Source organism: Pristis pectinata, chromosome 13 (assembly GCF_009764475.1).
Source record: "Pristis pectinata isolate sPriPec2 chromosome 13, sPriPec2.1.pri, whole genome shotgun sequence".
NCBI lineage: Eukaryota > Metazoa > Chordata > Chondrichthyes > Rhinopristiformes > Pristidae > Pristis > Pristis pectinata.
Window position 1 is genome coordinate 31,299,496 of NC_067417.1, and position 9,222 is coordinate 31,308,717.

The following is a 9,222-nucleotide window of genomic DNA, read 5'->3' on the forward strand; positions in this document are numbered from 1 at the left end:
TTGCAATCATATCTCATAACACATGCAGAAAATTCACCAAAAAGAACATCAAAACTCTCATTTTTATTAATCTTGGGAGATTAATAATACCAGTAATTTATCCCTCTGTGCTGTGGTCCGTGGTCCCAGCTCTTGTTGAGTGGTTGAATTTTAGTTCTTTCAGTATGCTCCCTGGCTTCCACGTAGAGTTCACCCTAATGTCTTTATGCTCCTTTTCACCAATTCCTTGATTTGTTGATGCAAAAGGTCCTTTTTGTTGCCCCTCAGTCTTCTCCTTGAGGCACAAAAGATGCACATAAATGAATTATACTGCTGTTTAAGTTGTATCAAACATTGGTCCAACTGTATTTAGCACAAATGCTGTTGTCTTATCAGACATAGAAATCAGGTTTTATTGCTCATGGGAAAGTCACAAATCACAAAATATTGCTAAGTACTGCTGATTCTGGAATATTGTTTATCAGCTTGTAATTTTTTTTCTGTTGATATAAAGCAGTAGCCTCATTATAATCTTTATCAGGTCCAATTTTGAATTGGAGACTTAGAGATAAGGGCTATGGAAAATGAGAAATCAGCAATAAGCATTAAAGAGCTAAGTCCAGAAGTGATTAAATACAAGGTAACGACTTCAGAACAGATTTGCTGGATAACCTGTATGTTTTTCATATTGTTATGTGTTTTAGTGGTGCAGCTAGTAGAGCTGCTGCTTCAGAGTTTCACCAGTCTGGGTTCAATAATGACTCTGGTGCTATCTGTACAGATTGCATGTTCTCCATGTGACCACATGGGTTTCTTCCTGCTGTTCTAGTTTATTCCCACATTCCTAAGATGTGCAAATTGGTTGTTTAAGAGGCCATTGTAAATTGCCCTTCATGTAGGTAAGGTAATCTGGGGGGTGTGGGGAGAAATTAATGGCAATATGGGTTTGGTGTAGAATTGGTGTCAATAGGTGCATGATCAGTGTGGACATGTTAGCCTTGGTAGGACTCCTTGATAAATACAATAACTATCATTTGTTAACCAATTTAAAAAAACTTTATTCCTTGACTCTTTGGGTAACCTATGATCTTTAGGGGAAAAAACAAAATCTTACAGGCAAGAGGTTTAAAGGTTGCAGGCAGATGGAGATGAGATACAGATGAATTAAGATATAACCGAAGGCCCGAGCAACTGAAGGCCCACCTGGTTATTATGTTACAGGTGAAAATAGGTAATGGAGACACAAGAGACTGCAGATGCTGTAATCTGGAGCCCAGTCATAATGCGGGGTCTGAACCTGAAATGTCGACCATCCCTCTGCCTCCACAGCTGCTGCCTGACCTGCTGAGTTCTTCCAGCAGTTGGTTTTGTGCTGGAAATAGATAATCTTTGTTATGGAATGCCTGAACCTAAGCTCAGGGTTGAATAATATGTCAGATTGTAAAGTACAGGTTTAGCTTGAAACAGTGGGCACAGAGGACAGTAGAACTCTGTGAAAGGTTACCAAGTTTGTGCCAAGAGCCAAGGATGATCATTATATAAATTACTCGTTAGGCCATAGCTGGAATACTGTGTGCAGTTCTGGTTGCTCTGTTGTAAGAACATGATTTGCACTGCAGAGGGTGCAGAGGAGGTTCACCAGTATATTGCCTGGGATGGAGCGTTTCAGCTATGAGGAAGGACTGGATGGGCAAGGTTTGTTTTCTTTGGAGCAGAAAAAGCTGAAGGAGGACCTGATAGAAGGATACAAAATTATTAGGGACATAGGCTAGATAATGAGAAACTTTTCCCCTTCGCTGAGGTGCTAATGGCCACAGCATTTTGGAGATTTTGTGAGTATTGCCTGTAAGTGTTTTTTTACCCAGAGGGTGTTGAGATCCAGAATGCATTGCCTTAGGGGCTGGTGGAGGTAGGTATTCTCACAGCATTTAGGAAGAATTTAGATGTGAAATGGAAGTGCCATTGGCATAGAGTGCAAGCTAAATGCTAGGAACTGGGATGAGTATAGATGGGTGCCTGATGGCTGTCACGGATGTGATGGGTTTGTTTCTGTGTTGTATGACTCTATGCTGTTGCAGCTCCTTCGAGACTGGTTTCACATCAAGATGTGGCAAGTTCTGATCCAAAAAAAGAACTGTAATTAGGCTGTTAACAAATTCTGGCATGTGTCTTTGAATACAAGACCAAGTATATCAATATCTGGTTAACTATGGATTAAAAGAAATAAAACATATTTCATATCACTAGCCCTTAGAAATGATTAAGATCGTCAATCCCTGCCAAAAAAATTGTGCATCATAGATCAAAGTCGGTAATATAAACTCTTACTAGTTTACTTCCCAGTACTGCTCCCTGTGAGACCCCAACATTTCGTCTGCCAATCTGAAAAAGACCCTATTTATTTCCATTCTTCATTCTCTGTCCACCAATTAACTATCCTGCAGATGATTATGGAACATTATCACCTGCAATTAGTGACTTCAGAGAAGCAAAAACTGCACTGACTGCATACCTTACCCCACCACAGATAAGAGAAAATTGTGCTCTGTCATTCAAAGCAAGAAGCAAAAGAGAGAATTTGATTAACATCACATGCTTCTGCGACAACTTCCTGCAAAATGTGAATTCTCTGGTCTGGATTTAGAATTGCAGGTATCAACAACTCTATTGACCCTGAATACTTGCTTGTAGAGCACCACAGGTTTCAAGGCAACCAGCCATGGGTAGAAGTGAACATCTGCAACTCGTGAATCAATGTACTGGTTGATACAGCTGCATCTGTCAATGTGATGAGTGAACAAACCCTGAACGATCCTTACTCATCTAACTCTGTGTCAAAACACCAAAGTATTTCTTTACAATAGTATGACAATGTTGACGGTTCTGGGAATGTCTTTGTCACAAATGACACTCTAATCTACGGATGTCAACATGACATTCCATGTAACCTTGGGTGACTGTGATCCTCTTCTGAGCTTCCACACGGTTAGCTCCTCACATTGCAGTGAAAACAAAGCCAATCGAATATCTATCGTCATGAAAACAAGTAAATCACCAGCCGCTAAGGAGCAATGTCACTCGCATTTAGAGTGAAAAACACTGTCTCCAGTGATCTTAGACTTTCATCTGTACCTCTGTGGTAATAACTTTGACATTCTGACTGACCAACTTCGCCATTGTTAACTGGGATTGTCTTAGTGCAAAAGATGTAGAAGGAGTGCAATTTTTAAAGTGCGACCAGGAGATCATTTTGTGCCAGTACATGGTCCGGTTAGGATATGGTAAGTGCTAAACCTAATCCTAGGAATGAAGGCCAGGTGTATGAAGTGGGCAGGCACTTTGTTGATTGTAACTATAAGTCAGTAACATTCAAAGTAATTATGGAAAGGGATCAGGAGAGTCCAGAAATTGTGTGTCTGAATTAGGGGAATGTGGATTTCAATGTCATTAGACGGGCCTAAGCGAACATAGAGTGGGAGTAACGACTTCTAGGTTAATCTGCGGGCATCTCTTAAAAATGAAATAATGGGAATTCAGGGCCAATGCCTTCCTGTAAGGTTGAAGGGTAAGGGTGGCAAGTCCAGGAAACCCTCTGTCAAAGAATATTGAGGGCTTGACAAAGGGAAAAAAAGAAACACATTGTAGGTATGGAGCACTGAAACTGGGATAGAACTTTAAGAAATATAGAGAGTATAGGGGGTTATTTAAATTTAAAAAAAGAAGGCAAAGAGCGGCTGTGAAGTATTGCTGGCAGATCCAATTAAGAAAAATAGCAAGGCATTTGCTGTATATTAATAGCAAGAGAGTAACCAGGGAAAGAGAGGGTCTGCTGGGGCTCAAAGTGGCAATCAATGTATGGAGCCAGAAGTCATGGGCAAAGTTTTGAACAAATACTCCATCTATATTCACCAAAGAGAAAGACAATGTAGTTGCAGATTTCAGCTGGGACAGTGAAATCTTAGAACACATTGCGATTGCCGGGGATAAAAGTGGATCAATCCCCAATTAATGAGATGTATCCCAGCAAGACAAGGGAAGAGATTGCCAGGACTCTGACAGAGGTACAAATCTTCGCTGGCTACAGGTAAGATGCCAGATGACCGGATATACATGAAATGTAGTACCTTTCTTGAGGAAAGATAGAAGGGCCCAGCTAATTTTTGGCCAGTGGGACTAATGTCAGTGGTAGAAAAATTATTGGAAAAAGTCCTTCGGGACAGGATTAATTTACATATGGGAAGGCAGGGATTGATCAGAGATAGTCAGCATGGATTTGTTGGTGACAGATTCTGTTTGGAAAAATTGTGTTTTTTTTGAGGAGGTAACTGAATATATCGATAAGGGCAGTGTTGTTGATGTGGCTTACATGGACTTCAGTAAGGACTTCGACAAGGCTGGTCCAAAAGGCAAGTTGGCAAATTAGATCCAAAATCGGCTTGGTAATAGGAGACAGTGGGGGATGGTGGAGGGTTGCTATTGTTAGAAGCCTGTGATTAGTGGTGCCCCAAAGGGTTCAATGTTAGAACCCTTGTGGCTTGTTATACACCTGAATGGGTGAGATGTGAATACAGGAAGGTATGATAAGTTTGCAGATGACACACACATTGGTAGTGTTGTTGATGGTGAGAAGGGTAGTCTTAGGCTACAGAATGCTTTTAATCAGCTGTTGCATGAAAGAGGGTGCAGAAGAGATTCACTGGATGGAATGTTTTAGTTCTGAGGAGAGACTGGATAGTTGGATTTGTTTTCCTTGGAGTGGATGAGGCTGAGGGGAGACCTGGGAAATGGACACAAAAGTATGAGAGTCATAGATAGGGAAGATGGTAAGAAACTTTTTCCCATGGCAGAGGTGTCTAAGACCAATGGGCAGAGTTTAAGAGGAAGAGTAAGAGATTTAGAGGGAACCTGAGGATTTTTTTACCCAGAGGGTGGTTACAATCTGAAATGCACTTCCAGAGAAGGTGACGGAGGCAGGGACTCTCATACCACCTAACAAACATCTGGAAGAGCACATGAATCGCCAAGCCATAGTAGGCTATGGACCAAGTGCTGGTGACTGGGATTATTACAGATAGGTACTTAATGGTCAGCATAGATATTGTGGGCTGAAGGATCTGTTTTTGTGCTGTATGTTTCTGAGCCACTAGGTAGTCTGTTTAATGGTCCCAGCAGCAAATGCTCACTGGCATCCAAGAGTATGATTTTCAAGTTACATATCATCCAAGGAAGTTAAGCCCTGCTGATCTGCTTTCATATCATCCCTTGCCTGCAACCAACTGCACCCATCAAAACAAAAGGTAGCAAGACAACATATCAGTTATGAGGTTGAACACAGAACCCAAAATGACGACACTGTGCAAAAATCAAAGCTGCGATGAAACTTGATGTTGCTCTTCCAGCGCGTTGATTTAGCAGATCTACTTTTTGATGATCATATAACTGTGAACAAGTACACTCCATCGTAGAAATCGGCAGATCTACTTCTGTGACAGCTACCATCCTAAAGCTTGATTATCTTTGCAGTTTGGTGTCCTGCAGAGAGTGATGACAAATAATGTACCACCATTCAACAGTTAGGAACTCAGAAAGCCTTAGGTTTCACACATCACAGGCTGTGCCAAGATTTATGTGAATGCTGAAGAAAATCATCTACTACTCACACCAGATTGAAATCATACAAGGAAAAACTTTATTGATTTTTTTTTACAGAACTAGAGTAACACCTCATTTAATGACAGTAAAACTATCAGCTACACTTACTTTCATGGAGTCTTTGCGTACATTTCGTCCAGAGATAAATGATTAACATCTTTTATGTGTGTCAAAGCCAAGAAAGCAGCACAAAAGTAAATGCAGGGAAATAAATGAAATTCAGATCTTCAGACCCCATTAACAGTGTGCCAGCTGAAGCTTCTCTAGAAGACAAAGTTGATGTAAAGCCCAAGAAAATCAGACTTTTTTTTAAATATGTGAAGGGATGTAATGTTACTTTGTTATTGCACTGTGTTCATACGTTTCCTTTTTAAGAACATTTTTTAGACAGTGTACACACTGTTGTTGGTAAAATCTCAGATGGCAACGAGGAGGCATACAGGAATGAGATAGATCAGCTGGTTGAGTGGTGTCACAACAACCACCTCGCACTCAACATCAGCAAGACTAAGGAATTGATTGTGGACTTCAGGAAGGGGAAGTCGGGAGAACACTCATTAGCCTTCGTTGAGGGGTCAGTGGTGGAAGGGGTGAGCAGCTTTAAGTTCCTGGGTGTCAACATCTCAGAGTATCTGTTCTGGGCTCAATATATCGATGCTATCATTAAGAAGACACACCGGTGGCTCTATTTTGTTAGGAGTTTAAGGAGATTTGGTATGTCACCAAAGACTCTTGCAAATTTCTATAGATGTATGGTGGAGAGCATTCTGACTGGTTGCATCACAGGCTGGTATCGAGGCTCCAATGCACAGGATCACAAGAGGCTGCAGAGGGTTGTAGACTCAGCCAGCTCCATCATGGGCACAACCCTCCCCACCATTGAGGACATCTTCAAGAGGCGGTGCCTCAAGAAAGGCAGCATTCGTCATTAAGGACCCTCACCATCTGGGACATGCCCTATTCTCATTACTACCATCAGGGATGAGGTACAGGAGCCTGAAGACCCACACTCAAAGATTCAGGAACAGCTTCTTCCCCTCCACCATCAGATTTCTGGATGGTACATGAACCCATGAACACTACTTCATTGTTTCTTTTTTTTTGCACTATTTATATATTTTGTAATTTATGACTTTTTATGTCTTTGCACTGTACTGCTGCCGCAAAACAACTAACTTCATGTCTTATAAGTCAGTGATAATAAACCTGATTTCTGAGCATGCTCTGCATCTATGTGGCAAAAAAATAAGCAGCCATTGTTTACAACAAACCTTCAGTGAATTACATTATTAATCACAATTACAAGGGTCAAACAGTCCCGATGATCAATTGTGATGCAGGCTGTTATGTCCAGAGGAATGGTTCTGCTTCTGTCTCCTTAATTACAGTTCTTTCTCTTTAACCATATTATTTAAAATACCTTGCTATTAATAGACCCCTTGGTTCCACTCCATTTATTGTGTACTTTGCAGTTTGGACAATTGCAAAATATTTGTTATAATACCTGCTGTTGCTTTGTTCCCATGATAATTTCTTCCATCGTTGACTCTGTCGGATCCATATTATATTGCTACACTTTTCCTTTCCACAAAGTTTTTGTTATATTTCTTGCTAATTTATTTTCAGAGAATATTTTCTCCCTCCTTATCAATTAATTGGTCATTTGTTTCCTAAAACTCTCCCAATCCTCAGGCTTACTACTCTTCCTGGTGACACTACAGGTAAATTTTCAAATCTAACACCATCTATAACCATGTTAATTAGCTACAGATCAGTCACTTTTCTCATGGCACGTACATCTATTAAAAATCATGTAATATTTATATATTTGTCATTGCTTGTCCACTGAAAGTCTATTAACCTAACATGATTTTTTTAGACTCTGACTATTCTTAACTGCTCTTCAGAAGGAAGTGATGAGCCAACTTCTTGAACTGCTGAAGTCCTCTGGTGAAAGTACTCCCACAAAACTGTTGGGGAAGGAGTTCCAGGGTTTGGATCCAGTATCAATGAAGGAAAGTGGGGATACATTTCCATGTTACGATGGTGTGTGAAAACAGGAAGGTAAAAAACAGGTGGTGCTCCCCCTTGCATCTGCCGTCCTTATTGTCATAGAGGGATACAGCACGGAAAGAGGACCTTCAGCCCAATGCTGACCTTCAACTACCCATTTAAATCCTTTATTAATCCCATTATTTATTTTCCCCACATCCTCATCAACTCCCCACCCACCCCCCCCGCCCCCCCACAGATTCTAGCACTCACCTACACACCAGGGGAATTTTACAGTGGCCAATTAACCTCCCAAACTGCTCATTTTTGGGACGTGGGAGGAAATTGGAGAACCTGGAGGAAACCCATGTGGTCACGGGGAATGTGCAAACTGCTCAGACAGTTTACGAGGCCAGGTCACTGACGTTGTGAGGCAGCAGGTCTTCTCGCTTCACCACTGTTGTTGCCTTGTTCACGGAATTGAGAGGTACTGTCAGCGTAGTCTGGCCAAGTAAATGTAGTTTACAATTTAGATGGTACAGTCTGCAGCCACTGTGCACCAGTGATGAAGGGAATACATGTTTAGGGTGGTTGATGAGGGTACCAATACCGGTTTGTTTTGTATAGTGCTGAGCTTGTTGAAACTGTACTCACCTTGGCAAGTGAAGAGTATTCTATTGCAGTCTTGTGTTGTGGCATGTAGGATGTGAAAAAGAATGGAGTGTTTGGAAGTGAGTCTCTTGTGCAGAATATTTAGCTTTTCAGCTGCTCTTGTAGCCCCAGTTTTTATGAGGCTGGTCTAGATGAGTTTCTGATCAATGATGCCCCACAGGATGTGGAGGAAGGGTGGACTCGGTGTTGGTAATGCTGTTGAAAGTCAAGGGTTGGTAGATGGATTCCCTCTTGGTCAGACTGAAAATTTTGTGGCATGAGTGTAGCTCTTGGTGCACATACACCTGGATTCCTTTGCTTTTGCTGAGGAATTGTCAATGGAATTGTACACCATGCAATCATCAGCGAACATCCCAACTTCTGAACTTGTGATGGAAGGAAGGTCATTGATGAAATAGCTGGGGTCACTTGTGCCTTGAACACAGGCCTGAGAAACTCCTGCAGTCATGAGGGACCTGGATGAATGATCTCCTTCAACCACGACCATCTTTCTTCATGTGAAGTAAGACTCGATTAGTGTTTTCCCCTTGATGTCTATCGAGTTCAATAATCTTGTGTCTCCTAGATGCCATACTCAGTCAAATGTTGCTTTGATCTCAAAGGCAATTACTTCACCTCACCTCTGGAACTCAGCTTTTTGATACATATTTGGATCAGAAGTATGATGAGGTCTGGAGCTGAGTGGATCTGGTGAAACATAAACTGGTCTATAGTGAGCAGGTTATTGGAGAGTGAGGGTCACACAATTGAACTGTTGGCAACACCTTCAGTCACTTTACTAATGATTGAGTAGACTGTATCGGTCCTGTTTTTGCTGAACTTGGCCAACGTATTCCTCGACCCACATAAAGGGATTTAAGTCAAGTTTTCCCATTGATCTGTGTCTTTCCCAAACATGATATCAAATTCTATCATATTGTGTTCACT